This window comes from Callospermophilus lateralis, unplaced genomic scaffold (assembly GCF_048772815.1).
Source record: "Callospermophilus lateralis isolate mCalLat2 unplaced genomic scaffold, mCalLat2.hap1 Scaffold_43, whole genome shotgun sequence".
Classification (NCBI taxonomy): Eukaryota; Metazoa; Chordata; class Mammalia; order Rodentia; family Sciuridae; genus Callospermophilus; species Callospermophilus lateralis.
The window spans coordinates 1,294,969-1,303,436 of record NW_027514380.1 but is presented as its reverse complement, the minus strand read 5'-3'; positions in this window follow the sequence as shown (position 1 = coordinate 1,303,436).

The following is an 8,468-nucleotide window of genomic DNA, read 5'->3' as shown; positions in this document are numbered from 1 at the left end:
GGAGGATAATGATATCCCATGGAAGGTAGAGAGAGCAGGCACTGAAGTGGGGTGCCAGACCTCCCAGGGCAGGAGCCCCCCCTCCCTAGGCCACTGCTCCTCCTGACCCTGTCTGCCTCCCACTGGAACTCCTCCTATTTCTCATTATTGATTGTTTTTGTATTCAGATTATTTCCCATTATTTATTGTTTTTGTATTCAGATGTTGATGGTTATGTTAGTTTTATATTTCTTTATTTCTTTCTGAGTAAGGTTTGGTCCAAATTATAATAGAAAAACTCTGTTTATGCATACTCTTCTACTGTCTATCATCTCTCTTGGTTTGGGCTATGTAATAAAATTTGAATGGTCAATCCTTGCTTACATTTTGGACTGTTATCCTCAAATCTACCTGGTTTTCTATAATTCACATGATCTGAAGGATCATCTCCAAAGAATGAAGCTTCAGTCTTCAGTCTACACCCAGAAGAGAACATGGATTTAAGAAGAAAATCAAGAAATCTAAAAGAGATAAACACACACACACACACACACACATTTTCACATTCTTTTAAATATGAAGCTTGGGTTTGAAGCTCAGTTGGTAGAGCGCTTGCCTATCATATTTTAAAAAAATAAAAAGATATTGTATCCCTCTACTATAAAAAGTTTTAGATAAAATAATTAAATATATAGCACACCTGTTGCTGACAACATTTTTTAAAATTTTGTATTTTCCAACTGTGCATATTGTACACTTTATGGAAATATGCTTAGTAATGTTATGTGTGATTTTTCTGGATGTTGATATCTTTGCTTGAAGTAGATTCTCTGTAAAAGAATGGGCAATTATGTGCCTATTTCAAAAGTCTTCTCCTGTATCTCCCCAAAAAAAGTTATATAGCTTTTATCTGCTATCTTAATTTTAGTTTTATTCTTTGATTTTAACACATTTTGTATGATTGTATTTTATAGCTGTATTGAATCATATAGTATTAAATATTAGATATGATTTGATAATGTTAATAAGTTTAAACTCAGTTACTTTTTTCTCAAAAAATTACAGATTCTGATGTTCAGTTTAATTTCATTCCCTATTCAGATGCAGAAAGTGGGGCTCACTTGTAGAATGTGTTGTACCTTTTAACACCTCATATATACATCCCATGTAACAGAAAAGGCAAAAGTAAAATAGCAATCCTAAAAAAAATGGCAGGAAAAATAGTGGAAAATAGAGAAACTGTACAGAAATAAAATATTAACAAAAAACAGACATAAATAAAATGTGCCAAGAGAATGTGAATTTTCATGGTGGAAAAGATCACTAAATGACCCACTCAAAGGTTGAAAATAGAATAAAGCCAAAGATAAAATTTTCATTAACATTCTCTTTTTGGGACTTAAATCTACTTTCAAAATATAGTAATATTTATACTTGGGAATATCCAAAGTAAAATTTTCACAGATCAAAAGTATGACTTGTAATTGACTACAGATTGGTGTTTAGAGATACACATCATATTTTCAATATTCTCAGGAAAGAGTATCAAAAATACACTTTTATTCCAATTAAATTTTAATGAACATACATAAGAATGACACATCCCCCAAGAAAAAGGAAGAATAGATTTGGAGTTGTGACCAACCTCATAATTTTATATTCTTTTGAACTAAGATCAATTGCTTTTATTTCTATTCAAATGAATATTATCATAATTTGTCTTCTTCATTATCACAGAGAAAAAAAAGAGAAACTCAGTATCATATCCTCCAACATTTCTCATATAATGCCTTCTTGAATCTTATGAATGTATTTATTGTGCTCAAAGCCAGTTACCTAATATTTTCTAAGTTGTTCAATGCAGTAAGCCTGGAGTTTTCCATAAGCATATTCATTTTGACAGTTAAGTAACTTTGAGATTATTAATCACTCTGTTTGCATAAAAACAAATGAGCTTTAACTCATTTGTACATACTTATTACAAACATTTTCAAAATTACAGAGCAATTATATGAATTACTAAAACAGTAAGACATTACTAATTTAGTTTAATATGACACAACTATGTCATTATTCATATATCACAAATAGACATTAGTGTTTGAAATTATAATTAACTCCTAGTTGTAAAAATGCATGTAGTTCTAAATATATTTGATTATCTGAATTAATTCTATAATAATAATGATTTATCCTGCTGTACTCAAGTTACTTACTTTTATCATTCCTGGAAATAATAATGTTCAAAATTCTTTGGCAAGTAAATATTTAGAATACTCAACGTGGTAAAATCAAATAAGATATGAGAAGAGATATGCTGGGTTAATTCCATTCATTTCAAGTATTTCTCTCAATGGGATATATAATAAAAAGCATTTGAAATTAAAAACTTTAGAAAAGATTAATTACTTTGCCTCTGTTGGGGTTTTTAGAAGAAATAATGTAATATATACTTTAAAAAGTCTCCACATGTGGAGTTGCTATTGTTGCTAACATAATTGTAGATGGACACAATCATATTTATTTAATGTGGTGCTGAGTATTAAACCCAGTACGTCACATGTGCGAGGCACTCTACCAAATAACTACAGTCCTAGCCCTTATTAATACATTTGTTAATATTGCTTCAAAAGTAATAGTTTTGACAGTTTCTAAGTCTAATAACTCAAAATTGTCTGTATGCCTCAGCACCTCTGTAAATTTTTCTGTACTTTTTAGGGGGGTCTTTTTTATGTCTCAACCACATTTCAATATTGCACTACTATCAATTAAAATTGTCATATCTGAAATTTGAGTGGGGCTTCTTGGTTTACAAAACATATCAAATGTTTAGAATTATCATTCCATGAATCCTCAGAAAAAGTATATTATTCCCCATTCATTGCTAAAAAAATAAATCAGAATGAGAAAACTTAAGAGGACACAGCAGAAGATTCAAGACTTCAATAACAGACCTGCTAATATTAACTTTAGTAAAATTTCTTTTACTATCCAAGGTAAATGATTTACCTAGCCTTTTACAAGACTTGTTTATTTCTTGTGTCATACATAATACAAGGCAAACTGAACACTTGGGACTTGGAGGTTTAGATCTCCTTTCTCGTCTTCCAATACGCTGGAGTAAACAAAACTTAATTTTAACCAAAACACTTCATCCTTAAACATGATCTCTTTCCATCAGTCCTATTTTGCATACATTAGAAAAGTTATTTTCTCTTAAAAAGTATCAAAACAGTTTTTTTTTCCTTTCCCAGGTTTGGTTTGAGTTTCTTCCTGTAATTATGAACCCACCATGACTAAAATTTTTCTGGTATCTGGACCACTATGTGTGATTCAAAAACCTTTGATGTTTTTTATTTAACAATAATAACTAGTTTTGTTTTGCTTTAGATTTAATATAATACTAAGTATTAGTAAAACTATAAAACAAGAGATAAATTTGTTGGACAAAAATCAATTGCTCTAATCTCATTTAATCAAAGAGCTTCACAAAAGTAATAGTTACCCATCAAGTAGTAAATGTAGTTTTATATGAATCACTACATTTTATAGTTCTGATAAGTAAGTATTGCTAAAGTAAATTTTTAGGTTGAAGAAGTAATTAATACTTGGTTATTCTGCAACAAATTGTATGTAAGTCTCCAAACACATAATTAAACTTTCAAAATAATGTTATTGAGTTTATTTTAAATTTAGAAAAGATTAGTGACTTACATGAGGAGATACATCTCAGTGGCATTAAATAGAAAAATATTCAAAAGAAAGTTCTTCTGAGTCAAAGAATCTGTAAAATAATCTTTCCTCTGTTTTTAGAAGTTATATGTGATTATTTTCAATTGTTTCAAATATAATTCATAATTATTTATTTACACTAATCAGAACCAAATTTTTTATTTCATTTAACCCTACAAACTATTTAATGTAGCATTTCAAAATGTTCATCATTAGTCGAACAACAACAACAACAAAAAAAACACTACATAAATATTTGCAGTGAAATAGTTTTGGGGAAGGCTGTGGTAATATATGTGGATTTACATTTATCGAAAGAAATATGAATTTTAAGATTGAGGAAAAATTCCTTTGGCTTATTTCTTTTCAATACATTGACACAGTTTTTCTTGAATTTCAATACCTTCTAGAATAGAAACTGATGCTGTATTAACATTGCCAATTTAATTCCACATATTAAAAGAGCTTTGCCCTTAGATGATAATGCTCAGTATAAATAACTGAAAATATTAAAATATAAGTTTAAAGCATGCATTTGTGCTATGACTAGTGAGATCAAACAAGTACTATCAGTCATAAAATATGGTTATCAGTTCTCAATAATGTTCTCCTTTAAAACTATTTTTCTCCACATGTGGTTAACATAATGTTAGCTTTATCAATCATCTTTCACAAATTTTAAGCAAATTTTAGTAGATTGGTAATGATTAATAGTATGAATTTTCAGATATAATGAATTACCTCTGGAAATATCATGCACAGTAAATTAATGCAGCATTGGTGGGCACTTATTGTTAGGAGTTAGAGTTATCATTCACCTTTTTTCCTTTATGACTTAAGGAAATGTAATGCAAATTTCATCTGTCAAATGAGAAATGGAATGCTTTTTCACCGATAGCGAAAACTGAAATAACTGTACTGGAAATTTGCAATTAAGGTAAAGTGTGGAAAGAAATAGACTATTGAAACCCAGTTGCAAAAGAAGAAAAGCAGAGAGTTCATAGAACTTTTCTGTGCATTTGTGAAAAATTTAGTTCAGCTAGTTCTCTAAGAATAAAGCTCATGACAACTTGTCCATGTTTTTCCAGCACTCTCTCTTGAGCTGATTGTAAATGAGGAAGCCCTTGATGCTCATTGTGCTGGAAGCCATCCAATTCCATCCAGAAAGCTTATTTTAGTGTAAAGCTGGACCCCTCATGTCAGTGTACAGAGAAACTATGTCACTAGTGACCTTATTAAGCAACTGAATCTACCAAACTTTTATAGACTTTGCCTATCACTGGTTATTCAATTTTATTGAACCAATAAATACTCTTAAATATGTATGTAATTTTTTCTTTAAGAGAAGCCAATCTGTTATACACAAAAAATTGAGTACAAAACAACTGCAGGATTGAAGGAATTTTAAAAATCTGAGTCATAGATGTTATCGAATCGCTGCCTGATTCCATACAAAAACCCACATATCAACCTTGGGAGCACACTCCATACCTACTGTATGGTAGTAAGGAATCAAGGAAGGCGAATTTGGGAAATTGTGCTTTCACAGATTATTGCCTTTTCTAAGATACCTGGTAGTGAATTATAAGCTAATACATTATCAATTCAATTAATGCAAATGAAGTTTGAATTTCTGTTTGCCTGAAACTCCAAATATGTTAAATAAAAATAAATAAATATGGCTGGGAATACAAACCATGTCTCAATTATGATCCTAAATGTTAATGGCTTAAATTCACCAATTAAAAGACATAGGCTAGAAGACTGGATGAAAAAAAACAAAGATTCAACAATATTCTCCCTACAGGAGACTCATCTCATAAGAAAAGACATACACAGACTGAAGGTGAAAGGATAGAAAAAATTGTAATATGCACATTGACTGTGGAAGCCAGCAGGGGTTTCCATCCTTGTATCAAATAAAGTAGACTTCAAACAAAAGTTAATCAAAAGGAATAAAGATGGACATTACATACTGCTCAAGGGAACCATATACCAATAAGACATAGCAATCATAAATGTATATTATATGCCCCAAACAATATGGTTCAGCTATGTTTATCAAACAAATTCTTCTCAAGTTCAAGAGTCAAATTGATCACAGCACAATAATCTTGGGTGATTTTAACAGACCTCTCTCACCACTGGACACATCTTCAAAACAAAAATTGAATTAAAAAACTATAGAAATCAATAATAAAATTAATAACTTAGACTTAACTGACATATACAGAATATTTCAACCTGCATCAAGTGGATACACTTTTTTTCTCAGCAGCACAAAGATCCTTCTCTAAAATAGACCATATAATATCCCACGAAGCAACTCTTAGCAAATACAAAAAAAGGAGAGATACTCCCATGCATTTTAACAGATCATAATGGAGTGAAATTGGAAATGAACTAAAAAATAAAATTTTCAACATCCCTTGGAGACCAAACAATATGTTACTGAAAGAACAATGGGTTACAGAAGACATTAAGAAGGAGATTAAAAAATTATTACGGGTAAATGAGAACATAGACAAAACATATCAAAATCTCTTGGACACTATGAAAGCAATACTAAGAGGAAAAATAGCTGCATGAATTAATTCCTTAAAAATAAAGTCAACAAATAAATGATCTCACACTATATCTAAATCCCTAGGAAAAGAAGAACAAATCAGCAGCAAAAGCAGTAGAAGGCAAGAAATAATTAAAATTTGAGCTGAAATCAAAACAAAAGAAGCAATTGAAAAATTGACAAAAAGTTAGTTTTTTTAAAAAATAAATAAATAAAATTGAAAGTCCCTTAGCTATGCTAATAAAGAGAAGAAGAGAGAAAACTCAAATTACTAGCACATGAGATCCAACATGGCGGCGGCCGCAGAGAGCTCAAGTCTCTGACCTCTTTAGCTGTGCAGGCATATGGAGTCATAAACTGTCTAAATGCTGTTTGCTCAAGATCACTAGGCAATGCTGAGCTGACGTGGATCTGGGGTGAACAATCTGGGCCTTTCAGAACACACACCGAGCCCGGATCGGATGCATTCAAGCTCTGGTTCGCCTGCTTCTCGTAACCATACTGCTGTGACTCAGAACTAACGATCCCGCTAAAACTACTGCTTGGCCCTTCTGAACTCTGGAGGTAAAAGCCAACAGAGCCTTCATAGGCAGTGGCCACAAGATTGAAACGGGGCTTGGGAGAGACAGTCAGGATCCACCCGTTGCATTGGTCACCCGGCAAAGGGAACGAACTGTCACCATTTGCATGGGATACCACCATGGCAGAGAACTGACATCACCAAAACGCGGAGAGGAGATATCTTCATTGAAACCAGCGGCGACAGGTGTGTAATCCCCTAGCCATCCATCTCCACACAACAGGGAAACCTTAAGGGCCCCTCCCAACTCTCCCGTAAGGGCCTCTCCCAGGTTTCCTGTGAGCGAGATAGCCAGACCGAGGGAATCAGGAGTGGTGCAGGACCCGCAGCGCGGAACTCCCAGCTACCGCTCCCACCAGTGCTGACAACTGAGGTCTCTCGAACCAGCAACCGGGGGAGTGGCTACCAGAGGGCAATCAAATATGTTGGGGGTTCTCAGCCCCAAGCTCTACAAACTTAGGATCTGAGGAAATGGCAAACAGGGAGAGTGTGCCCAGGAGTTCATGAGAATAGGGCTCCCAGGAAAAGCAGACCTGGCGTGTAGCCATTATTGTGGTGAGCGTCACTGGTGAGCGGGGCCTGGCTTGAGGAAAAGTGGGGAAGTGACTAGTCACAAGAGAAGACCCTAGGCACTCAGGATTGGAGACCCACCCAATCTGAGAGGAAGAGCTGCTGCACAGGGATTGGTTCCCGCCTATTGAGAAGAGAAACTTGGCCCAGTGGGCACAGCTATACCTACTGGAAGAGAAGTTAATCAAACTCTAAGACTGCATTTAGTAATTTTTTTAAAAAATCTGTTTTTTTTTTCTTTTCATTTTCATTTTTTGTTGTTTTTTAACTTTTTTAAAATGTTTTTTAAATTTTTTAAATTATTTTTTTATTTTTAATTTTTATTTTTATATTATCTTTTTTAAATTTTTTGTCTTTTTTTATTTTCTATTTTTTTCTTTTTTCTTTTTATTTCTTTTCAATTTTCTTATTCCCCTTCCTTGAATTCTACCTGCTAACTCTCATTCTCTTTAGTGACTTCTTCCCTTCCCTTCTAATATCTTTCCTCCCAAGCATCAAATACATTTATAAGAATGAACAGTAACTCAGCAGTCAAACAGAACAAGAAGTAATATGAGCAGCATAAAAAAGCAAGGAAGAAAAGGAGTACAAACAATGCAGGACAGCCTAAATATTCAGGAGAACCTAGAGTCATCAGAAAAATGGTCATATAAAGAACTCAAGGAATACCTTAGACAGATGGAATGGAACCTTAAAGAGGATATGAGACAGCAAATTCAAACAGTGAAAGAACTCATTGAAAATGAATTACATAAACATATAAAAAAAAGTTAAGCATCTTTGTCAGGAGATAGAGATTATAAAAAAATCAAATAATAATTTGAGAAATGAAGAAAACAATAAACCAAATTAAAAACTCAAATGAGAGTATCACTAACAGAGTGGAGCAAGTAGAAGCCAGAACATCAGATAATGAAGACAAAATATATCATCTTGAAAAGAGTCTAGCCAACTCAGAAAGGCTGGTAAAAAATCACGAGAAAAGCATCCAAGATATATGGGATAACATAAAAAAAAAAAACTTACGAGTCATCGGAATAG